This window comes from Ursus americanus, chromosome 5 (assembly GCF_024610735.1).
Source record: "Ursus americanus isolate L20-20 chromosome 5, mUrsAme1.1.p, whole genome shotgun sequence".
Lineage (NCBI taxonomy): Eukaryota > Metazoa > Chordata > Mammalia > Carnivora > Ursidae > Ursus > Ursus americanus.
In genome coordinates, this window is record NC_142131.1 from 85,704,878 (window position 1) to 85,730,496 (window position 25,619).

The 25,619-nt window shown below is 42.2% G+C and overlaps 1 pseudogene; it reads right to left on the reverse strand.

Annotated features, from left to right (window-relative positions):
- Positions 1-1,713: 1,713 nt before the first annotated feature.
- On the reverse strand, positions 1,714-25,210 carry LOC123791185 (5'-AMP-activated protein kinase subunit gamma-1 pseudogene; annotated as a pseudogene).
- Between the last annotated feature and the right edge of the window lie 409 nt (positions 25,211-25,619).

Here is a 25,619-nt window from a genome sequence, read left to right on the forward strand (position 1 = left end):
TATAGGTCCAATTCTGCTTTTTGTTTGGTTGTTTATTCATTTGTTTTGCTATTCAGATTCCACATAAGACTGAATTCATACTCTATTTGTCTTTCTCATAATATGTCTGACATATTTTGCTTGGGTTTATGCCATCTGGGTCTATCCGTGTTGTGCCAAATGACAAGATCTCATCCTTTTTTTATGGCTGAGTAATTTTCCACCTTGTATATATACCCCCTGCACTTTATCCATTCATCTGTTTTTTAATAGATAGTAAGATTATTTTAAAATTATTTATTTATTTGAGAAAGAGACCATGAATGGAGTAGGGGTAGAAGGAAGATTGTTTAGGTTTCCCACTGAGCAGGGAGCGTGACACTGGTTTTGATCCCAGGTCCCTGAGGTCATGATCTGAGCCAAACGGAGACACTAAAATGACTGAGCCACACAAGTGCCCTTTAGATAGTAAGATTTATTTTAATTTTTCAATGTGACAAAAAAATAAATCACAGTATACTTATATATATATATGCATAGTATGGACATTTCCAGAGGACTTACACTAAGAATCACTGTTTCTCTTCAACTACATGACAACACTGCATATGCCATAATAACACTTTACAACAACAATCCTTCAGCAGTCATACAGTCATTATGATTTTACATTTCTATACATGAGAAAAAAGTTGACATTTTCACAGCAATGTCTTTCCTCATAATGTTTGTCTGTTTCCAGTCTAGCAGAGCAGGTCTCCACACATGCTTTTGGAAACCTGAGCTTTTAAGCTCTAACTGTGGCTACATTAGAAGTTTTATCCTTTCCAGGGGCACCTGGGTGGCTCAGCCATTAAGCGTCTGCCTTCGTCTCAGACATGATCTCAGGGGCCTGGGATTGAGCCCCGCATCTGGCTAAGGGAGCTTGCTTCTCCCTCCCACCCCTCTGCTTGTATTGTCACTCTCACTGGCTGTCTCTCTCTCAAATAAATAAATAAAATCTTTCATTAAAAAAAATTTTATCCTTTCCAGATCCAAAGTTAAATGAAGAAGTTGCCATTTACATTACCAACCAAAGGTTTATTAATGGGTACGATGTTTACCTGCCAAGGTCTGTAAAATATTGCTGTGAGTAAAAATAAATAATGCTGTTGTAAAGCAGTCATGCTTACATTATAGAACAGAACAGACACTTAATATAAAAAGTCATTGTTTTGCAAAATAATTATTTATATTCAAATTACAGCAGTTCCACAAATTTAAGGAAAAGAAAGTGGTTGGAGAAAGGTTCAAAGGTGTTCACACTGCAGCCCCATGTGGTTCCAGCTGCCACGGGTCATAGTGAAGAAATACCCCGTGTGCTAACAGAAGGCACAAGGTCTGAATAGGCCATGCTCTCCACTTATGTTGTATTACCTGTTACGCACCAGTGAATTCGTTGAGATGAAAAATAATTTAAAAAATTCAGTACACGGTGCACTTTGATAACACATAGCATCTGAAATTGTTCACAACTCTGCAAATAGTATTTTAATGCAACCCTGAAACTTCAAACACATAAAATCTGTTTCCTATGCTCAGTTTCAACATCACTGGGAAAAATACCCATCACTAAACCCTGATACACATTTGTAGCCATTTCACCATCTTCTATCACAGTCAGTGTTCAGGAGGCAAATCCTGACCCAGAATCCTTGTTCACATTTTCTCCAAGGGCTTCTCCATGCACAGTGGTCATTCTGCATCTGTCTCCTTCTGCTTGGCACCTGCAGGCATGAGTATCAGGGCTTACCACACGTCTGACAGGGAAATGACACCCCTGGTGTTATCTGCTTCACTTGTGACCAGCAGCCCAGAGGTCAGCCCACACTAATCTGTCCAGGATTTCCATCCTACCATACTTCAAAATACCCTCAAGACACTGTGAGTGGTGCTGAGGGCCTGGGTCACTGTGATATCTAGGTTACTGAACGTTTTCTCAGCAGCAAGCTTAATTACATCAGACTTGGAATAATTATCCACAACTTCTCCTGACTTGTGCACCACAGGGAAGGCCAGCAATTGTCCTTCTACAAAGACATTCAAGGCTGTACTGAAGGGAGTCTCCTGGTGGATGAAGGGATGTTGTGGTGGGTCCCACATGCAAGAACATCCAGGTTCTGCTTCATGAAGGCAGGCTTTGGCAGAACAGACATAAAATGCTGGAGGAACGTGAGGATTCTTTTGTGGGTACATGTATAAACTGAAGCCCACTGATAGGATCAATAACTGGCAATGAGTGGATTTCATTTGTGATCAGTGTGTACAGCATGGAAGATGTTTGCATCTGGAGCTATATTCCCTGAAGGCTTACGTGTTTCTTGGGGATGAAGCTCCCCCCGTTTCAATCTTATGTGCCTCTAATTCATAAATCTGTACCAGGGTTGACTTATACCACCTCTGTGGTGTATTTAGGAACTCTGTAATTGTTAGCATTCCTACAAAACTTTGTTGTGTCCTCTCCCGCAGTGGCGCTGCTGGAACACCGTTGGCTGCTAAGGCACAGAATCCTTTCTAACCTGTAATGTAGTATCAGCAACAACACGCTTCGAAGAGTTGGAAAGAGGTGGTGATCCTTGTGTGATCCCTTGAAGTGCATGAAAAGCCACGTTCTGAGTCTTGTGCTTATTTTTCACCTAGAATTTCTCCCACATGCTGGCTTCCTGGTCCAGGGGCTCCAGTCTGCTGCTACCAAGGAGGAGGATCAGGATCTGCAGGTACTTCTGGGTGCTTCTCTGGCCAGGGGTACAGGGGCACCACGGTGTGAGCTAGGACTCTCTGGGGTGCAGGTGGAGTGCAGGGACCTGAGGGTTGTGGTGATTTGTGGGGGTGCTGGCAGAGTGTGTGAACATGGAGGTTCTGGAGGGGCCATGGGGTTTGCAGACACCAGGTTTTGGGTTAGGACCCTCAAGATGGTGCAGATATAGTGGGAGATCTAGGGGAACAGGCAGAGAATCCAGGCTAGACAAGCAGGGAGGTGGTGGTTTGGCTGAAGAGCAGTCCTTATCCATTCATCTCTGGTGGATACCTGGGTAGTTTCCATATCCTGGCTATTGTAAGTCATGCTACAGGAAACATGCAGGTGCATGCATCTTCACACTGAGGGCACCCAGGCATGCTAGCTGAAGCTGAAGGGGTTACAACCTGGTTCACAGGGCTTTCTGTGCAGAGGGCCCCCTGGCAGGGTGGCTGGAGTGGAGACAGATAAGGAGCCGATATTTTCTGGGGTGCTCTGCACAGGGGGTGCCTTGGCAGGACAGCTGTAGCTGAAGTGGATGGGCTGGAATGTCCCAGGGCTCTCTTCAGAGAAGGCACTTTGAGAGGGTAGCTGTAACTGGAGTGGATTCAGAATTGGTGGGGTTTCTCTGTGCACAGGATCTCCTAGCAGGATGGCTGAAACTCAAGTGGGTGAAAGCTGGGGTGTCCTGGGTTCTGCAGCCCTGTGAGTGTCCTGACAGAGTGCAGGCTGGGGGGTCCTGGGCTTTCCACATAGGGGGCTCCTTGTCAGGGGAGTTGCAGCTGAAGCATTCAAGGTCATGTAGCCCTCCATATCGGGGTGACCTAGCAAGCTGTGGTCTGCAGGCCTGGAGTGTTCTGGGGTGCTTACCACCTGTGTCATCTTGGTGTGATGTCTGCAGCTGTCATGAATGCTGACCCGGGATGTTCCACTGTGTGCCATGCTGTAGCAGCCTTCTTGGCAGAGCTGGGGTTCAGTGGGCTCGGGACCCAGGACTCAGTGAGGTAGTAAGCTGGCTTAGGTGCACAGATCCTGCTTCTGTCCATGTTATCAAGGTGGAGGGGAATCAGAACGATGACTCTTGCAAACACATTGACACAGAAATTGATCCAGCCCCACCCCCTCCACATTTAGGGCTCTTGATGGGTGGATCCTTCATATCCTACTTGCCTTTATTTTATTTATAATATTTTTTATGTTATGTTACTCAACATACAGTATATCCTTAGTTTATAATGTAATGTTCCATGATCCATTATTTGCATATAACACCCACTGCACCATGCAATATGTGCCCTCCTTAATACCCATCACCGACCTATCCCAATACCTCACTCACCTCCCCTCTGAAGCCCTCAGTTTGTTTCCCAGAGTCCACAGTCTCTCATGGTTCATCCCCCCTTCTGTTGACCCCCTCTTCATTTTCCCTTCCTTCTCCTAACTGATCTTCCTATTTCTTATGCTCCATAAATGAGTGAAACTTTATGACAATTGTCTTTCTCTGCTTGACTTATTTCACTTAGCATAATCACCTCCAGTCCTGTCCATGTGCAGCAAATGTTGGGTAATCATTCTTTCTGATGGCTGAGTAATATTCCACTGTATATATGGACCACATCTTCTTAATCCAGTCATCTGTTGAAGGGTATCTCAGCTCCTTCCACAATTTACCTGTTGTGGACAATGCTGCTATGAACATTGGGGTGCAAATGACCCTTCTCTTCACTACATCTGTATCTCTGGGGTAAATACCCAGTAGTGTAATCACTAGGTCATAGGGTAGCTCCATTTTGAATTTTTAAGGGACCTCCACACTGTTTTCCAAAGTGGCTGTACCAACTTGCATTCCCACCAACAATGTAAGAGGGATCCCCTTTCACCACATCCTCTCTACCATCTATTGTTTCTTGTCTTATCAATTTTTGCCATTCTAACTGGCATGAGGTGATCTCAATGTGGTTTTGATTTGAATTTCCCTGATGGCTAATGATTTTGAACAGTTTTTTTCATGTGTCTGTGAGCCATTTGTATGTCTTCATTGAAAAAGTGTCTGTTCATATCTTCTACCCATTTTTTGATTGGATTATCTATTTCTCGTGTACTGAGTTTGAGAAGTTCTTTGTAGATCATGGATAGCAGTCTTTATGTGTAGTGAAAATGGAAGTATCTTCTCCCATTTCATGGGCTGCCTCTTAGTTTTTTTTACTGTTTCCTTGGCTCTGCAGAAGCTTTTTATCTTGATGAAGTCCCACAAGTTAATTTATTTTCTTTTGTTTCACTTGCCTATGGAGATGTTTCATGAAAACAGTTGCTGTGGACGATGTCAAAGATGTTGCTACCTATGTTCTCTAGGATTTTGATGGATTCCTGTCTCACATTGAGGTCTTTTATCCATTTGGAATTTATCTTTGCGTATGATGTGAGGGAGTGGTCAAGTTTCATTCTTTTGCATGTAGTTGTCCAATTTTCCGAACACCATTACTGTCTTTTTTCCACTGAATGTTTTTTTCCTGCTTTGTCAAAGATTAGTTGCCCTAAAAGCCGAGGGTCCATTTCTGGGTTGTCTATTATGTTCCATTGGTCTATCTGTCTGTTTTTGTGCCAGAACCATGCTGTCTTTGTATCACAGCTTTGTAGTATAGCTTGAAATCCGGCACCTCAGCTTTGTTTTTCCTTTTCAACAGTTCCTTGGTGATTCAGGGCCTTTTCTGGTTCCACACAAATTTAAGGTCTGTTTGTTCCAGTTCTTTGAAAAATGTCATTGGTGTTTTGATTGGGATGGCATTGAAAGTGTAGATTGCTCTGGGTAGCATGGACATTTTAACTATGTTAGTTCTTCCGATCTATGAGCATGGAATATTTTTCCATCTTTTTGTGTCTTCTTCAATGTCTTTCAAGAGTGATTTGTTGTTTCTAGAATACAGATCCTTTACCTCTCTTGTTAATTCCAAGGTAACGTATGATTTTTGGTGCTATTGTAAATGGAATGGATTCCCTAAATTCTCTTTCTTCCGTCTCATTTTTAGTGTATAGAAATGCAACTGATTTCTGAACATTGATTTTGTATCCTGCCACATTACTGAATTGCTTTATAAATTCTAGTAATTTGGGGGTGGAGTCTTTTGGGTTTTCCATACAGAGTATCATCTCATCTGTGAAGAGAGAGAGTTTGACTTCTTCTTTGCCAATTTGGATTCATTTTATCCCTTTTTGTTGTCTGATTGCTGTTGCAAAGACTTCTAGTACTATGTTGAATAATAATGGTGAGAGTGACCATCCATGTTGTGTTCCTGATCTTAAGGGAAATGCTTTCAGTTCTTCCCCATTGAGAATGATATTTGCTGTAGGCTTTTCATAAATGGTTTTTATGAAATTGAGGAATGTACCCTCTATCCCTACACTCTGAAGTGTTTTAATGAGGAAAGGAAGCTGTATTTTGTCAAATGCTTTTTCTGCATCAATTGAGAGGATCATCTGGTTCTTGACTCCTTTCTTGTTGATATGAACTCTCACACTGATTGAATTGCAAATGTTGAACAACTCTTGCATCCCAGGGATGAATCCTACTTGGTGTTGATGGATAATCTTTTTAATGAACTGTTGGATTCTATTGGCTAGGATCTTGTTGAGAATTTTGGTGTCCAAATTCATCAAGGATATCGGTCTATGATTTTCCTTTTTATGGTTTGGGGATCAAAGTCAAACTGACCTCTTGGAATGGGTTTGGTAGTTTTCCTTCTGTTTCTATTTTTTGAGACAGCTTCAGGAGAATAGGTTTATTTATTCTTTGAATGTTTGGTAGAATTCCCCTGGGAATCTGTGAGGCCCTGGAGTCTTGTTTTTTGGGAGGTTTTTAATCACTGCTTCAATCACTTCATAATTAATTGGTCTGTTTAAAAAATCAGTTTATTCCGGTTTCAGTCTCTTATTTATAGGTTTCCAGGAAGGCATCCATTTCTTCCGGGTTGTTTAATTTATTGCCATAAAGTTGTTGATAAAAGTTTCTAATGATCCTTCCTATTTCATTGGTGTTGGTCATGATCTCTCCCATCTCCTTCCTAATTTTATTAATTTGGGTATTTTCTCTATTCTTTTGAATAAGCCTGGCCAGTGGCTTATCGATTTTATTTATTCTTTCAAAGAACCAGCTTCTAGTTCTGTTGATCTGTTCTACTGTGCTCCTGGTTTCTACTTCATTGATCTTGGCTCTAAAGTGGCTCAACTGCCTTCTCAAGTGTGGGTTAGGCCTGTTCTTCTGTTCCAGCTCCAGCTTCTTGAGGTGAGAATACAGAAACTGCATTTTAGATTTTTCCATTCTTTTGAGTGAGCCTTGGATGGCTAAATATTTTCCCCTTAGGACTGCGTTTGCAGTGCCCCATAGGTTTTGGACCATTGTAGTTTCATTCTCCTCTGTTTCCATAAATTGTTTAATTGATTTTTAATTTCCTGGTTGACCCAACCATTATTGAGCAGGATGGTTCTTAGTTTCTAAGTGTTTGAATTTCTTCCAAATTTTTCCTTGTGATTGAGTTCGAGTTTCAAAGTATTGTGGTCTGAGAATATGCAGGGAATAATCTCAGTCTTTTGGTATCGGTTGAGACCTGTTGGGTGACCCAGGATATGGCCTATTCTGGAGAAATTTCCATGTGCATTTGAAAAGAATGGGTATTCTGTTGTTCTGGGGTGTAGTGTTCTGTATATACCTATGAGGTCCATCTGGTCCAGTATATCATTCAAAGCTCTTTTTCTTTCTTGATTTTCTGCTTATGTCATCTGTCTATTGCTGAGAGTGGAGTGTTGAGGTCCCCTACTATTAATGTATTATTATCTATATGTCTCTTTATTCTGGTTAAGAGTTGGCTTCTGTATCTTGCTGCTCCCCTGTTGGGAGCATATATATTTATAATTGTCATATCCACTTGTTGGATACATCCTTTAAGAATAATATAGTGTCCTTCTGTATCTCTAACTACAGTCTTTAGTTTAAAATCTAATCTATCTGATATGAGAATTGCTACCCCAGCTTTCTTTTGAGGGCCTTTGGCATGAAAAATGGTTTCCCATCCCTTCACTTTCAGTTCGGATGTATCTGTAGGTTCAAAATGAGTCTCTTGTAAACAGCAAATGGATGGGTTATGTCTTTTTATCCCATCTGCAACCCTGTGGCATATAAGGGGCCATTTAGGCCATTCACATTGAGAGTGATTATTGAGAGATATGATTTTAATGATGTCATGTTGTCTTTGAAGTCTTTGTTTCTATAGGTTGTAATTTTCTGTTCTGTATTACTCTTGGGGCCTTTTTACTTTTATAGAACCCCCCTTTAATACTCATGTAGGACTGGTTCGGTCGTCACAAATTCCTTCAGTTTCTGCTGATCTTGGAAGGTCCTTATCTCTCTATCAATTCTGAATGACTTACTTGCTGGATAAAGGATTCTTGGCTGCATGTTTTACTCAGATAGAGCTTTGAAAATACCCTGCCAACCATTCCTGCTTTGCCCAGTCTCTGTAGACAGGTCTGACATGATTTTGATACTTTCCCCCTGTACATCAGGATTTTCTGAATATCACCACGGCAGGCCCCTCCCCCAGAAGGCAGGCTGAAATATCAAGAATCCCACATTCTTAAGGTTCTATAAATCAAGAGTGCACTGCCTGTGTCCTGGTCAATAATTTGGGCTCTGGACAACCCCGCAAACTCTCCTCATCAGAATGAGGAGGAGGAGAAATCCCCCCCCAACAAAGAAAATAGAGTCTGTGGCCTCTGCCACAGAACTGTTGGTAATGGATATAACCAAATTGTCAGAAATGGAGTTCAGAGTAACAATTGTCAAGATGATGTGGAGGCTTGAAAACAAATATTAACAAAAATATTAACAAGAATATAGAATCTCTAAGGGTGGAAATGAGAGTGAATCTGGCAGAAATTAAAAATGCTATGAATCAATTGCAGTCTATACTAGATGCTCTGATGGCCATGGTAAATGAGGCAGAAGAGCGAATTAGTGAATTGGAGGATGGGATGGTAGAAGAGAAAGTTAAAACGGAAACTTGACTCAAAAAAATCCGATCTTAAGTATGTAGATTACGGGAAATTACTGACTCAAGGAAACATTCCAATGTCAGAATCATCAGCATCCCTGAAGGGGTGGAGAAAGAGAGAGGTCTAGTAGAGATATTTGAACAAATTGTAGCTGAGAATTTCCCTATCTCGCAAAGGAAACAAGCATTCATGTCCAAGAGGGAAAGAGGACCCCTCCCAAGGTCAATGAGAACAGACCTACACCACGTCATATCATAGTGCAATTCGCATATATTAGATCCAAGGATACAGTATTGAAAGCGGCCCGGGGGAAGAACACCCTAGTTGCCCTTTAAACTGTAGCTTGTTTTCTGTGACCCAGGGGAGACAAATCATCTTACAGTCCCTAGAATTATCCCTGGCACTGCAGTTGGCAGGATATTGAGTGTGTGGTTCCTATGTTCCTTTGTCTCTGTCTCTCTGACTTGTGTTGTGCAGACACTGTTCAGTCGGCCCTCAGTTCTTCTTCAAGAGGATCTGCTCTATAAATATGTGTAGACTTGGTGTGTCTGTGGAGGTTGTGAGTTCAGTTCTCACCATAGGTGAAGTGAACTAGGTCCCCATCTTGAACTCTTATCTTTATAAATTTATTCAAATTATTCCACTTGTCAGTGTCTCAATTTCCTGACTGTAAAATAGACATTTTATTTCAGGTCCAATAGCCTTACTTGGCTAAGGTGCTGGTCACACAGTAGGTGCTCATTAAATGTTTCTCTCTCCTCTCGTCCAACACCGTGCTCTCCAAAACAAACATTCCTTGATTGTGCAGACAAACTGCTCCTCCCACTCTCAATGTCTGCAATTTCTGAGTGGAGTATGGGAAGACCCACCCTGCTCCTGGGCTTGGCACCTCACAGGTCACTCTGGCAACTTTACCCTTGCCACTTGCTTGCTTTCTCTCCACCTACTCAACTGAGATGTGAACATGCCTTGGTATACCCATCTCTATAAATCCACCGCCTTGGAGGGAGGCTAACTTCAGAACCCATCAAGGTTCATGAATACATTATCAGCCAAGGGAAATGCTGAGCCACTGGGCCAGTCCTCCCAGGGGTTTTAGAAATTCACTCCTCATGGTTGGATTTTGGAGAAGATTAGAGTGGGGGGCCCAGGAGGGTCTTAGTGGTTGAGTAGTGTAGGTTTATCTAAGGTACATCTCTGGATTATGAGGATCACACCCCAAGGAAAGTTTCCATCAATCTGGCAGCTGGAGTCAAATGTGAAATGGAAAGGATAGAAAGAAGTGATAGCTGCTGAGTGCCCAGGGTGGATGCTTCACTGTGCCAGGCCAGTGATAGGACTTTTCTCTGAACCTGGTAACAATTCTACAGACTGGTCATGCTATTGCATGTCCCTATTTTGCAGATGAGGAAAGTGGCATTGGTTGAACTTACCTTAGCATTTAGCTGTGTTATAACATGGTGCATGGAAGGAGTCTATAGAGCCTAGTGGGTGTGGGTTCACATCATAGCTCCACCTCCTTCTAGCTGTGTGACATTGAGTACATTCCTGAACCTCTCTGATTCTCAGTCACCTCGTCTACAGCATGGAGACAGCAATGCCTCCCTCATTAATGTGTTTGAAAATTGAAGTGACATTGCAAACCTAAGACCCTTACCAGTGTTTCTGGCACACGGTAAACACTCAAGAAATATTGTCTGTTCTTAATTTTACTATTATTGATGTTATTGCCAAAACCCCTGACCTGAAAACGACGGCGTTTGGATTCAAAACTAAATCCATCTGGATCCAAAATGGAAAGAAACAGAACCATATGCATGTTTAGAAACAAAACAAAACAAAACTGTCACACTCTTTCCTTCAAGCTTCTTGGCGTCATTTACTAATGCCAGGCATTGTGTTGGGCACTGGAAACAGAATAGGGAAGATCACTCTGTTGAGGGGATTATAAGCGAGGAAAGTAAATAAATTGTATTATTTGTCCCAATTTTTTGCCTTCCTTCCTAGCATGGCCCTCCCAATGGACAACATTTACTTTTTTAATGAATGGGCTTGGCTGTATGACTCGCTTTGGCCAATGGAATGTGAATATGCTTGTTGTAAACAAAGAATTTAAATGGCCAAAATTTGGAGCCGTGGTTCCCACAATGGCTATGAGGTCTGGGGTCAGAAATGATCTGTACAGAAATACCTGTGTGAGGTCTTGAAGAGCAGTTGGAAGACAGCGGCTACCAGCAAGCCCAGTATAGCATCGGTAAGACTGATGGAAAACGAGAGAGAACACCACATCAGGAAAAGGACAGAGGGAGCTTGTTCTTATATGGGTTAAGATGGCAGAGGAGTAGGGGACCCCTTTTTCAGCAGGTCCCCTCAGTCAAGTTGGATAGGTATCAGACCAGCCTGAACATCCAAGGAATCAGACTGAGATGCAGGAAGATACATCTGGATCTCTACAAATGAACATCTTCAAGCTGAGTATTGAGGTATGAAGCAGGGAGCCATGAAACCACGCACAGATATGGGAAGATAAAAGGAAGGGGTAGGGATCACTGCATTTGGGTGCTGGGAAGCAGTAGCCACCTGCATAGGGGAGCGGGTGGACTCGCAGACGGCGCCCGCGAGAGAGCAGACTGAGACCGTGAGCCCAGGAGCGCACGCCACCAAACTTTTCACGGAACTCCGGTGTGCTCACTGGAACCAGACTGAGACTGGGAGCTCCGGAGTCATGCAGGGGCGGCTGACAGCTGGCAGTGTTAGAAACTCAAAGGACAGAGACGCGCCAGAAAAGGAAGCGAGGGCTGGGACACCAGATGTGGGGCACATATCCCAGGACGCTGCAGGGTTGAGCAGCACCAATAGAAACAGAGTTAAAGTGGCCAGAACAGCAGTGGAGAATGGTCTGTGATCCCTCTGTTCTGTGACAGAGGCTGAGATTCGTCCACTGCTGCTCTGACTCTCAGAAGAGGCACAGCAAACCACCAGGGAAAGCCGCCAGAGAACAAAAGCCTGGAAATACCGGCTCACAGTGTGCCCATCCCCATCCGCCCTTGCAGGGGACATGGAGACTCTACCCAAAAAGGGTTGCCTGAGTATTGGCGTGGCAGCCCACTCCCCCAGAAGGCAGGCTGAAAAATCAAGAAGCCCACATCCCTAATATCCCTATAAAACAAGGGTGCACGGCCTGGGTCCCGTCAATAATTTGGGCTCTGCACAAACCCGCAACCTATCCTCATCAGAATGACAAGAAGGAGACACCACCACAGCAAACAAAAGACAATGAGTCTGTGGTCTGTGCCACAGAACTAATGGATGTGGATATAACCAAATTATCAGAAATGGAATTCAGAGTAACAATGGTGAAGATGATGTGTACAACTGAAAACAGTATTAACGAAAATGTCAAAGAGAATATAAATCTCTAAGGGCGGAAATGAGAGCGAATCTGGCAGAAATTAAAAATTCTATGAGCCAAATGCAGTCAAAACTAGAGGATCTGATGGCCAGCGTGAATGAGGCAGAAGAGCATATCAGCGAAGTGGAGGATGCATTAGTAGAAGAAAAAGCTAAGATAGAACCTGGACTTAAAAAAATCCACACTCAGGAATGTAGGTTATGGGAGATTATTGACTCAATGAAACATTCCAATCTCAGAATCATCGGCATCCACGAGAGGGTGGAGAAAAACAGAGGCCTAGAAGAGATTTTTGAACAAATTCTAGCTGAAAACTTCCCTAATCTAGCAAAGAAAAGAAGCATTCGTGTCCAAGAGGCAGAGAGGACCTCCCAACCTCAACCGCGACAAACCCACGCCACATCACGTCATAGTGCAATTCGCAAATATTAGATCCATGGATACAGTATTGAAAGCGTCCAGGGCAAAGAAATTTCTCACGTACCAAGGCAAAGGTATCAAAATTACATTAGACCTGTCTACACAGACCTGGAATGAGAGAAGTGTTGGGGGGGCATTTTTAAAACTCTTTCAGAGAAAAACATGCAGCCAAGGATCCTTTATCCAGCAAGGCTGTCAGTCAGAATTGGTGGAGAGATAAAGACCTTCTGGAATCGCCAGTCATTGACCAATTTCATAACCATGAAACCAGCCCTACAGGAGATATTAAGGGGGGTTCTATAAAGGTAAAAAGGCCCCAAGAGTGATAGAGAACAGAAAGTCACAATCTATAGAAACAAAGACTTTACTGGCAACATGGCATCATTAAAATCATATCTCTCAATATTTGGTCTCAATGTAAATGGCCTAAATGCTCCCATAAGATGCCACAGGTTTGCAGATTGGATAAAAAGACATGACCCATCCATTTCGTGTCTACAAGAGACTCATTTCGAACCTAAAGATACATTCCGACTGAAAGTAAAGGGATGGAATACCATCTTTAACACCAATGGACCTCAAAAGAAAGCTGGGGTAGCAATTCTTATATCAGATAGATTGGATTTTAAACTAAAGACTATAGTTAAAGACACAGAAGGGCACTGTATTATTCTTAAAGGATATATCCAACAAGTGGATATGACAATTATAAATACATATGCTCCCAACAGGGGAGCAGCAAGATACACAAGTCAACTCTTAACCAGAGACATATAGATAAAAACACATTAATAGTAGGGGTCCTCAACACCCCATTATCAGAAATAGACAGATCACCCTTACAAAAATTTGACAAAGAAACAAAGGATTTGAGTGCCATACTTGACGATTTGGACCTCATAGGTATATTTAGAACACTACACCCCAGAACCAAAGAATATTCATTCTATACTAATGCCCATAGAACATTCTCAAGAATAGACCATGTTCTGGGACACAAAACAGGTCTCAACCAATACCAAAAGACTGAAATCATTTCCTGCATGTTCTCAGACCACAACGCTTTGAAATTGGAACTCAAACACAACGAGAATGAAAACACTACGGTCCAAAACCTATGGGATACTGCAAAGGCAGTCCTAAGGGGGAAATACATAGCCATCCAAGCCTCACTCAAAAGAATAGAAAAATCTAAACTGCAGTTCTTATATTCTCACTTCAAGAAGCTGGTACAGCAACAGAGGGACAGGCCTAATCCATGCACAAGGAAGCAACTGACCAAGATTAGAGCAGAAATCAATGAATTAGAAACCAGGAGCATAGCAGAGCAGATCAACAGAACTAGAAGCTGGTTCTTTGAAGGAATTAATAAAATTGACAGACCTCTGGCAAGACTTATCCAAAAGAATAAAGAAAGGACCAAATTAATAAAATTATGAAAGAAAAAGGAGAGGTCACAACCAACACCAATGAAATTGGAAGGATTATTAGAAACTTTTATCAACAGCTTTATGCCAATAAATTAAGCAATCTGAAAAAGATGGGGGCCTTCCTGGAAAACCTGTAAACTACCAAGACTGAAACAGGACCAAATTGATTTTTAAACAGGCCAATTAATTATGAAGAGATTGAGTCAGTGATAAACAACCTTCCAAAAAATAAAACTCCAGGCCCAGACGGTTTTCCTGGGGAATTCTACCAAACATTCAAAGAAGAAATAATACGTATTCTCCTCAAGCTATTTCAAAAGATGGAAACAGAAGGAAAGCTACCAAACTCATTCTATGAGGCCAATATTACATTGATCCCCAAACCAGCCAAAGTCCCTGTCAAAAAGGAGAGTTACAGACTGATTTCCCTAATGAATATGGACACCAAAATCCTCAACAAGATCCTGGAGAAAGGAATCCATCTGTACATTAAAAGGATTATCCATCATGACCAAGTGAGATTCATCCCTGGGATGCGAGGTTGGTACAACTTATGCAAATCCAACAGTGTCTTAGATTTTATCCAGAAACAAAAATTGAGAAATCATATGATTCTCTCAATAGATGCAGAAAGAGCATTTGACAAAATACAGCATCCTTTCCTGATTAAACCCCTTCAAAGTATAGGAATAGAAGGTACATTTCTCAATCTCATAAATGCCATATATGAAAATCCTACAGCAAATATTATTCTCAATGGAGAAAAGCTGGAAGCCTTTCCCTTAAGGTCAGGAACACGACAAGGATGCCCACTCTCACCACTATTATTTAACATAGTACTAGAAGTCCTTGCAACAGCAATCAGACAACAAAAGGCTATAAAAGGTATCCAAATCGGCAAAGAAGAAATCAAAATGTCTCTCATCGCAGATGACATTGTACTCTATATGGAAAACACAAAAGAATCCACTCCCAAACTATTAGAAGTTATAGAGCAATTCAGTAATGTGGCGGGGTACAAAATGAATGCTCAGAAATCAGTTGCATTTCTGTACACGAATAATGAGACTGAAGAAAGAGAAATTAGGGAATCCATCCCGTTTACAATAGCTCCAAAAACCATACATTACCATGAAATTATCTTAACCAGAGTGGTAAAGGATCTATATTCTAGAAACTATAAATCACTCTTGAAAGACATTGAGGAAAACACAAAATGATGGGAAAATGTTCCATGCTCATGGATTGGAAGAATTAACATAGTTAAAATGTCCATGCTACCCAGAGAAATCTACACTTTTAATGCTATCCCTATCACAATACCTATGACATTTTTCAAGGAACTGGAAAGAATAGTCCTTAAATTTGTATGGAACCAGAAAAGGCCCTGAATCACCAAGGAACTGTTGAAAAGGAAAAATAAAGCTGGGGGCATCACAGATTTTGAGCTGTACTACAAAGCTGTGATCACAAAGACAGCACAGTACTGGCACAAAAACAGACAGATAGACCAATGGAACAGAATAGGGAACCCAGAAATGGACCCTCGGCTGTTTGGGCAACTAATCTTCGCTAAAGCAGGAAAAAACATCCAGTGGAAAAAAGACAGTCTCTTCAATAAATGGTGCTGGGAAAATTGGAGAGCTACATGCAAAAAAGATAAACAGCTACATACACAAAGATAAACTCCAGATGGATGAAAGACCTTGATGTGAGACAGAAATCTATGAAAATCCTAGAGGAGAACATAGGCAGCAACCTCTACGACTTCGGCCAAAGCAACCTTTTTCATGACACATCTCCATTGGCAATAGAAACAAAAGATAAAATGAACTTGTGGGACTTCATCAAGATAAAATCTTCTGCACAGCCAAGGAAACAGTCAAGAAAACGAAGAGGCAGCTCATGGAATGGGAGAATATATTTGCAAATGATGCTACAGATAAAAGACTGGTATCCAAGATCTACAAAGAACTTCTGAAACTCAATATGCGAGAAATAAATAAACAAATCATAAAATGGTGAGAAGATATGAACGGACACTTTTCCAATGATGACATACAAATGGCTAACAGACACATGAAAAAATGTTCAAAATCATTAGCCAGCCGGGAAATTCAAATCAAAAGCACACTAAGATACCACCTTACGCCAGTTAGAATGGCAAAAATTAACAAGGCAGGAAACAGCAATTGCTGGAGAGGATGTGGAGAAAAGGGATCCCTCCTACATTGTTGGTGGGAATGGAGGTTGGTGCAGCTGCTCTGGGAAACAGTGTGGAGTTCCCTTAAAAAGTTAAAAATTGAGCTACCCTATGACCCAGGCATTGCACTACTGGTTATTTATCCCAAAGATACAGACGTAGTGAAAAGAAGGGCCATATGCACCCCGATGTTCATAGTAGCATTGTCCAAATAGCTAAATTGTGGAGGGAACGGAGATGCCCTTCAACAGATGACTGGATTAAGAAGATGTGGTCCATATAGACAATGGAATATTACTCAGCTATCAGAAAGAACGAGTTCTCAACATTTGTTGCAACATGGACGGCACTGGAGGAGATAATGCTAAGTGAAATAAGTCAAGCATAGAAAGACAACTATCATATGATTTCTTTCATCTATGGAACATAAGAACTAGGAAGATCAGTAGGGGAAGAAAGGGATAAAGAAAGGGGGGGTAATCAGAAGGGGGAATGAAGCATGAGAGACTATGGACTCTGAGAAACAAACTGAGGGCTTCAGAGGGGAGAGGGGTGGGGGAATGGGATAGGTTGGTGATGGGTAGTAAGGAGGGCATGTATTGCATGGTGCACTGGGTGTTATACACAACTAATGAATCATCAAACTTTACATCAGAAAACAGGGATGTACTGTATGGTGACTAACATAATATAATAAAAAAATAAAAAAAAAGAAATACCTGTGTGTACATACTTTGCTTCCCTCTCTTTTCTATCAGAGTGGCACCCACCTCAGAGGCTGGCCTTGAGTTCTAGAGGAGGCAGTGTGTGTGTGTGTGAATAATGTTGAGTAGGATGGGCAGGTCATGCCCACTCTTAGCTCCTTATTTTTCACCACCACTTTCTCAGAACCTTTGAGACCCCTCCCCACCATCTGGAGAATGCAGTGTCTAGTTTGGTGCCGCGGTGACTATAATGCTGAGCTGTGCATTAAAAACATCCTGAAACTCTTCCTTTGTATTCCAATACAACTGTTTATTTAAAGCTGACAGATATCCTGAACCTCATGTAAGTGATGAATCAGCAAATTCTACTCCGGAAACCAATACTATACTCTATGTTAACTAACTTGAATTTAAATTTAAAAAAGAATCTGCTTTTTTTTAAAGAAGTAACTGAGTTAAAATTAAAGTATATGGGGGACCCTAGAAATATATGGGGAGTCCTTATAAGAAGAGATTACGACATGGATACAGAAAAGAAGATATGATGAGAACACCCAGTGAAAAGGTGGCCACATACAAGCAGAAGAAATTAACCCTGCAGACAGCTTCATCTCAGGTTTCTAACTTTCAGAATTGTGAGAAAATAAATACCTGGGTTTTAAAAATAAATAAACAAATAAATAATAAATAGGATTATAGTAGCAAATTCTATAGAAATTACACAGGTAGTAGTCAGAAATCCACTGTGTATTTATTATACCAAACTTGCATGGCAAGTATTTTCACACCTTTCTAGACAAACCACTAAAAACTTGAGGTTTCAGTGCATTAGGGAGATAAAGCACACAACACAAATGGAACAACATAACTTGACAAGGAACTAATAAATGGGACTGGAGACTACCACACTCTACACTAAAATGCCAGCCGTGTGAAGCAGACAGTGATTGGGGGTGTGGACTAACCAGAAGAGGTCACACAGAGAGTTGGGTTTGGGTTGAGTCTTGAGGAGTGCATATTGTGGAGATTGGGAGAAAGAAGAGATGGGGGGGGTAGGAGGGCAAAGGGGCTTTCCTGCCTCTCAGGGAATGACTATGATTCATTTAGAGAGAAGGAAGATTATTGGCAGTGTCCAGATTGAGACGTGCAGCTGTGCGTGCTCTTCTACCAGGTCCTACCCTCCCAAACGGGAAAACTTCAGTTCTCAATTCAATGTAATTCCTCCTCTGTGATGTCTTCCCTGATTTTCAACAACCAGAGTTCTTTCCTTTGACTTTCATTTTTCCTGGTGAACATACAAGGACATGTGTAAAAGCAATTATTTATGGTTGCACAAACCTTATATTTTGCCAATTCCCATTTATTCATTTATTTTTGAAAATTCAGATATAATTGACATGCCACAGTGTATTCCTTTTGGGGGTACAACAAAGTGATACATGTTTATATTGTGAAATATTCACCACTTAATTCCGATTAACATCTCTCCTCACAGTTACATGTTTTCTTTTAAGTGAAAAGAACTTTTAAGGCTTTTGTCATAGCAACGTTCAAATATACAAAATGATATGATTAACCATAGTCACCATTAACTGGACTCCTCATAAAACCAGTTTATCCATTTTTCACCACTTAGCTTCTGTTTCTAAGTCACATATGTCTGTTAAAGTCAGAAGCAGGTATTGGTTCTCTTTTCATTTAACATGGATTTACCCTGTGGTTGTAGCTTTTTATCTTTAGTGACAGTAACCCTCTGGTCCCTGGCATGGTCCTTGACAAGTGGTTAAGAGCATCTTCAGCAGACACTGGCAGGGCTGAGTCCCTGTAGGAGCAGGCAGCTGCTGAGCAGGGGCATGCGATGATGAAAAACCATTCAGGAAGATCACTCTGATTGTGGAGGAGGATTTGCAGCTGGAAAGTAAAGAGGTTCTTACCGTGAAAAAGAGGAGACTTGAGAGCCACTGCTGGAGAGACTGTGAGTCTGATGAAGGAAGCAGAAGTAGACTAGGATCTCTTACAAGGTTTATTCGAGACTGATAATCAATCCTTGTCATGCTTGCACAGTTGAGAATTAAGAAGCCAGCAAAGACTATGCTCATTCATTCCATATGCATTTATTTAGTTGTGTCTACTTTGGCCAACGATGTGTTAGGATATTGGATGTAAAGGATAGGATGAGGTTCCAGATGCTGATATGCTGGTTCTGCCCACAGGGACCTCACACCCAGGGGCACAGATTCAAATTTGAGGTCTGTGTGTATCACAGTAGAGATGCATTGATTTATCATGTATGCTTCATGCCACAACATCTTTGAGTACCTGTGACATTCCAGGTATTGGCACTGGGTACTCTGTCCTTTCAGTTTGGGGAAATGCCCAGAATGAGTCTGGGAGTGGATGGCTCGTGCTGCTGAGTGGGCCCTCACACGCTGCATCAGAGGCATGATAATATGAGTGCCTATGCTGACAAGGGAGTGACTGTGCTTCCAAAGGTTAGTGGGGGTGAGGATATCTTAGTGAAGCCCATAATTGGGGAGCATGATTGTTCTGCTCAATGAATGGCACCTAGATGACCAATGGGGAGGGTCACACAGTTCAGGGCTGACTTACCCTCAAACAGTTCTAGTCATTGTCAGCAGGATTATATAGAACTCCCTCCAGGCACCTGGTGTTACAGAGAGAAGAAATGCCAGGTTTCATCATCCCCTTGTAGAGATGACTGATGCCTTCAATGTCATGTTATTTCCATGTTGTTTATTTTTCCACTGTTGGCTAATGGCTCAAAAGAAGAAAGATAGAGTTCAGTTGTTTGGAAATTGAAAAGAACTTCCATCTTCTTGGTGGAAGTTCTCGCTGATTATATCATAAGTGAAGGAACCAATTCACCAATATATACGTCCATCTTCATGAGCTTTAAAAATGTCTCCAAGTATTCCCCAGAGTAAATTGTTAAACATGTCAGTCAACATCAAAAATTAAAAAAACAGATGGTTCCGAGAGGGCGGTGGGTGGGGATGGGAGAAAGAGACAGAGGGATGAAGAGCACACATCATGATGAACACTAAGCAAGGTACAGAACTGTTGAATCACTGTACTGTACCCCTGAAAGTATTATAACACTGTATATTAACTCTATTTCAACAAATGCACAGGAAAGCCTATGGCTGACATTTCAATGCAGGGAAACACCTGTGACACAGGTCAGTGGCTCTGCTTCCCTTTTGTTTTTAAAGGTTGGACTAAATGTAACTAAAACATTCAGAAGTTTCATTTGGCTGTATTTAGATCTAGCCAGATGACATCTAGAAAGCAATTAGATTAGAAACCATTAAGAAAAGTGAGTTAGAAATCAGTTTGAGGCCAAAACCCAGCGCCCGTCTGTTCCTGAAGCTTCTGGGGGCAGGAACCTCACTGTCTGTGGGGCCCAGCAGGGTACTGGAGCAGGTGATGGGGCCTGTGTCTCAAGATGGGAGGATATCTTGGGGTTGTGAAGCCCCTGTGCACGTTTTCAGGGACGGTAGGATGATCTCTGTCTGGGGTGGGACACCTGGGCATGTCTACAGGGCCTGTGTGATGGATCTCTGCCTTGGGGACATGGAGTTCTTTGTTGCCAGGCCTAACATCTTTTTTTCCCAAAGGAAATCAGAAATCCAGTAGTTAAAATGTACATGCAGAGTAAAGATGGTGCTCGAGGAGTAGGGGTCCCCTAAGTTTGTCTGGTCCCTTGAATACAACTAGAAAGTTATCAAATCATTATGGACACTTGAGAAGTCAAACAGAGATCTGAGGAAAGAAATGCTGGGAGTCGACATGGTGGAGGGGAGAGAGCCTACTTGAGGCGACTACTGCAATGTATTACAGGCACTGGAGCACAAAATCGGAACTTGTAGAAGGCTGCTATGTATGGGATGTTCCCAGATTAACGGTGCTCAGGCGCTGAAGCCAGGCAGAACCCCAGATATGACAGCATGGTCTGAGGATCCCTGGAGTCACAAGAAGAATGGGTGGTGCCTTGGTACCCCAGAGTTCCCAGGCACAGGAGCAGGGAAGCGGGCTGAACCAATGAGTCTAGATGCCTGTTTTCTGCTCTGTGTTGCCATAAACAGCAAACCACCGCATGGTGGTCCAATTGCGCTCCTGGGAGGGGCTTTGCAAAAAGCAGAAGGTTGGGGATACCCCCCTCCCTCCCATGGGAGGGACAGAGTGGGTCTTCACCCTTAGGAGTCTGTCAAATTGGAGAGTTGAAACTCAGTTGTGTGCCTGAGATGAAAAAACAAACAAAAACAAACAAGCAAAGGCAGGGGAAACCAGGGAGACAGAATGGTTAATTTATGTTTTATGAGGGCTCACTGAAGACTGGGGGCATGAATTTCAGCTCCAGGACTAGAGAGTGGGTGCTGCCATATTCATCCTGCCCAACAGGGCTGAAAGCCTATAGGAAGCAAAACAGTGCCACCTACTGGAAGTGGCAGAAGCTCACACCCAGCCCTGCCTCCCTGTGCACTCCAGGAGCTGATCCCCTAGGACAATTCCCCCTGAGAAACAGCTCAAGGCCCCTCCCCCAGATGTGCAGCACAAACAACTCACTCACACCAAGGTTACTGATCACTGAGGGCTGCAAAGTTTCAGCTCTTGGCAAACACAGTATAGAGCATTCTTTGCATTTTATTCTTTTACACTTTTATTATTTTTTCAGTTATTTTCTTTTTTTATAATAATATATTTTTATTATCTTATGTTAGTCACCATACAGTACATCCCTAGTTTATTATGTAAAATTCCATGATTCATCACTAGCATATAACATCCAGTGCACCATGCATTACATGCCCTCCTTACTACCCATCACCAGTCTATCCCATTCCCCCACCCCCCTCCCCTCTGAAGCCCTCAGTTTGTTTCTCAGAGTCCATAGTCTCTCATGCCTCATTCACCCTTCTGATTACCCCCCCCTTTCTTTACCCTTTCTTCTCCTGCCAATCTTCCTACTTCTTATGTTCCATAGATGAGAGAAACCATATGATAATTGTCTTTCTCTGCTTGAATTCTTTCACTTAGCATTATCTCCTCCAGTGCTATCCATGTTGCAGCAAATGTTGAGAACTCATTCTTTTTGATAGCTGAGTAATATTCCATTGTATATATCGACCACATCTTCTTAATCCAGTCATCTTTTGAAGGGCATCTTGGCTCCTTCCTTGATTTAGCTATTGTGGACAATGCTGCTATGAACATTGGGGTGCATATGGCCCTTCTCTTTTCTACGTCTGTATCTGTGGGGTAACGACCCAGTAGTGCAATGGCTGGATCATAGGGTAGCACAGTTTTTAACTTTTTAAGGGACCTCCACACTGTTTTCCAAAGTGGCTGTACCAACTTGCATTCCCACAAACAATGTAGGAGGCATCCCCTTTCTCCACCTCCTCTCCAACATTTGTTGTTTCCTGACTTGTCCATTTTTGCCATTTTAACTGGTGTATGGTGGTATCTCAATGTGGTTTTGATTTGAATTTCCCTGATGGCTAATCATTTTGAACATTTTTTCATGTGTCTGTTAGCCATTTGTATGTCTTCATTGGAAAAGTGTCTGTTCATATCTTCTGCCCATTTTTTGATTTGTTTTTTTCTTGTGTATTGAGTTTGAGAAGTTTTTTTTTTTTTTTTTTTTTTGTAGATCTTGGATACCAGTCTTTTATCTGTAGTGTTATTTGCAAATAACTTTTCCCATTCGGTGGGCTGCCTATTAGTTTTTTTGACTGTTTCCTTGGCTGTGCAGAAGCTTTTTATCTTGATGAAGTCCCACAAGTTCATTTTATCTTTTGTTTCTCTTGCCTTTGGAAATGAGTCATGAAAAATTTGTTGTGGCCAATGTCAAAGAGGTTGCTGCCTATGTTCTCCTCTAGGATGCTGATGGATTCCTATCTGACTTCGAGGTCTTTCATCCATTTGGAGTTTATCTTTGTGTATGGTGTGAGAGAGTAGTCAAGTTTCATTCTTTTGCATGTAGCTGTCCAATTTTCCCAGCACCATTTCTTGAAAACACTGTCTTTTTTCTACTGGATGTTTTTTCCTGCTTCCTCAAACATTAGTATCCCAAAGAGCTGAGGGTCCATTTCTGTGTTCTCTATTCTCTTCTATTGGTCTATGTGTCTGTTTTTGTGCCACTACCATGCTGTCTTTGTGATCACAGCTTTGTAGTATAGCTTGAAATCCGGCAACTTGATGCCCCCGGCTTCGTTTTTCCTTTTCAACAATTTCATGTCGATTTGGGGCCTTTTCTGGTTCCCCACAAATTTAAGAGTTGTTTGTTCCAGTTCTTTGAAAAATGTCATTGGTATTTTGATTGCGATGGCATTGAAATTGTAGATTGCTCTGGGTAGCATAAACATTTTAACTATGTTAATTCTTCTGATCCATAAGCATGGAATATTTTTCCATCTTTTTGTGTCTTCTTCAATGTCTTTCAAGAGTGATTTGTAGTTTCAGCTTCCTTCGCCAGAGTTTTCCTCTTTGCTCCTTTGGGTGGTGTTCAGTCCTTCATGCTCTTCTCCTCTTCATGGTCCTCACAGGGAAGCCCATCTAACCCCTTGCTTCAGAGAGCACCTCTCTGCTCCTTACTCTTCTCTCCCCTGAGCTCCAGACCCTATGTATCTGCTCCATGATGAGACAGCTCCATCTGGCAGCTCACTCTTTCAACAATAACTAATAGGAACTTCCTGTGTACCAGTGGGGAAAAATACAGAAGGTTCCTGAACACATTATTATTTTTTTCATTAGTTTTAGGGGTAGAATTTAGTGGTGCATCCATTGCATAGAACACGGAGTGCTTATTCCATCAAGCGCCCTCCTTAAGGTCCATCCCCCAATGATCCCATGCCCTCACCTACCCCCCCTCCAGCAACCCTCAATTTGTTTCTACTTTAGAGTCCTTTACAGTGTGCCTCCCTCTCCATTTTCATCTTATTTTATATTTCCTTCCCCTATGTTCATCGGTTTTGTTTCTTAAATTCCATTTATGAGAGAAATCATATGGTATTTGTTTTTCTCTGACTCACTAATTTCAATTAGCATAATACCCTCTAGTGCTATCCACATCATTGCAAATGGCAAGATTTTGCTTTTCTTGGTGGCTAAGTAATATTCCATTGTGAATATATAACAAATCTTCTTTATCCAAACTTTTAAAAGATCTGTATTTGCATCCTGCTGCTTATAATACGTTGCAGTAGCCTCCTCTAGCAGACTCCCTCTCCTCCGCTGTATCCTCAGCTATATCACCCCAGATTCACATCTCCAATCTCCTACCTTCCAAATGGTGGTCCCTTTTCTATTTGTAGAATTCCAGCATCTATATTCTTAGGTCTCTGATTGATTTCTTGGGTGTTAAGAATGGTTTGATAAGTACGCAGTTGTATTTGAGGGAGGAGACAAACTTAACTCCTCCCCCAGGACTTTCTGATTGGATGCTGGGTATGAAGGCTGTGAACCTGGTGACAGGCTGGATTTTGTTGTCCCACTTTTATGAGAGCTGAATGTTGTTCTGGCAACAGGTAAATGACTTGTGACACAGCTTCATCCTTTCAGGTATAGGTTTATTGTAGGATGATGTAAAAACATAATGTCTACCTTTTGCTACATTTATATATAAGCTTTGCTGGATGAGTTGAGAGTACTATTTGCTCTAGTGACATGTTGTCTGACGTACCCCACAAGTGTGACTTTTCCTGGGGTCTAATGGCCCACGTCTTCATTAATATCAGTGTCAGTATTTTAGTTTACTCTGAGTAAAACATTTAGGTTTCTACTGGTTGAGTCTTTCAGCCTCACCATGAACTTCACTAAAAATACATCCCAAATGTTTCATCCTGAGGGAAAGTTTACCTGTTTTCCTTTAAAACATGGTTTCCAGGCAATGATATCAGGAGGGTCACTGAGAAATCCATTGGTCATTGGTCAGCTGAGCTGCCTGCTGATGGCCACCGAGGCCAGTGTGACAAATTCCTGATGACTCGCCAAGGCATGGTGGTGACATCACAAGAAGCATTGTGATACCCCAGGGCTGTTATAAAAGCACGGCAACAGCCCAGGCTTCACTGAGGAGAGTGGTGGCACTTCAGCCACAGCTCTTCTGGTGCTGTTCCTCGTGTTCTCTGCCCTGTTCTCTGCCCCTCTCCGGGGCAAGCCTCCTGCACACTCCTCCTGCCCCAGGACTCTGGCCAACACTCTGCACACCACCTTCATCTTTGCATCTATCTTTGTGCCCCTCAGTGGTCCTGAGAGTCCTCAAACCTGTACCTGATGACTCCTGGATCCATTTCCCACTGTGAGGATGGCTTGGCTGTTCAGGCACACATTCCTATTTGGCACATGGGAGTGGGCAACTGGGAATCAGATTGCTGTGGATTCTCAGCCAGCTGGGCCCCACACCTCTGGGGTCACAAGTGATCTCAGCACAGGAAAGCTGAGCCCATGTCCTGAAGGAGCACTGAACACCCTACTACTCAGGAGTCCTCCAGCCCAGCTCAGCACAGGGCACATGAGTGTCCTGCACATCCAGCCAACCCAGATGTGCACAATGTGTACAATGCCTCCAGACACCTGGTGGAGAGGGAATTTTAGGAAACAACTAAGTACTGGGAGAAGGAATCAC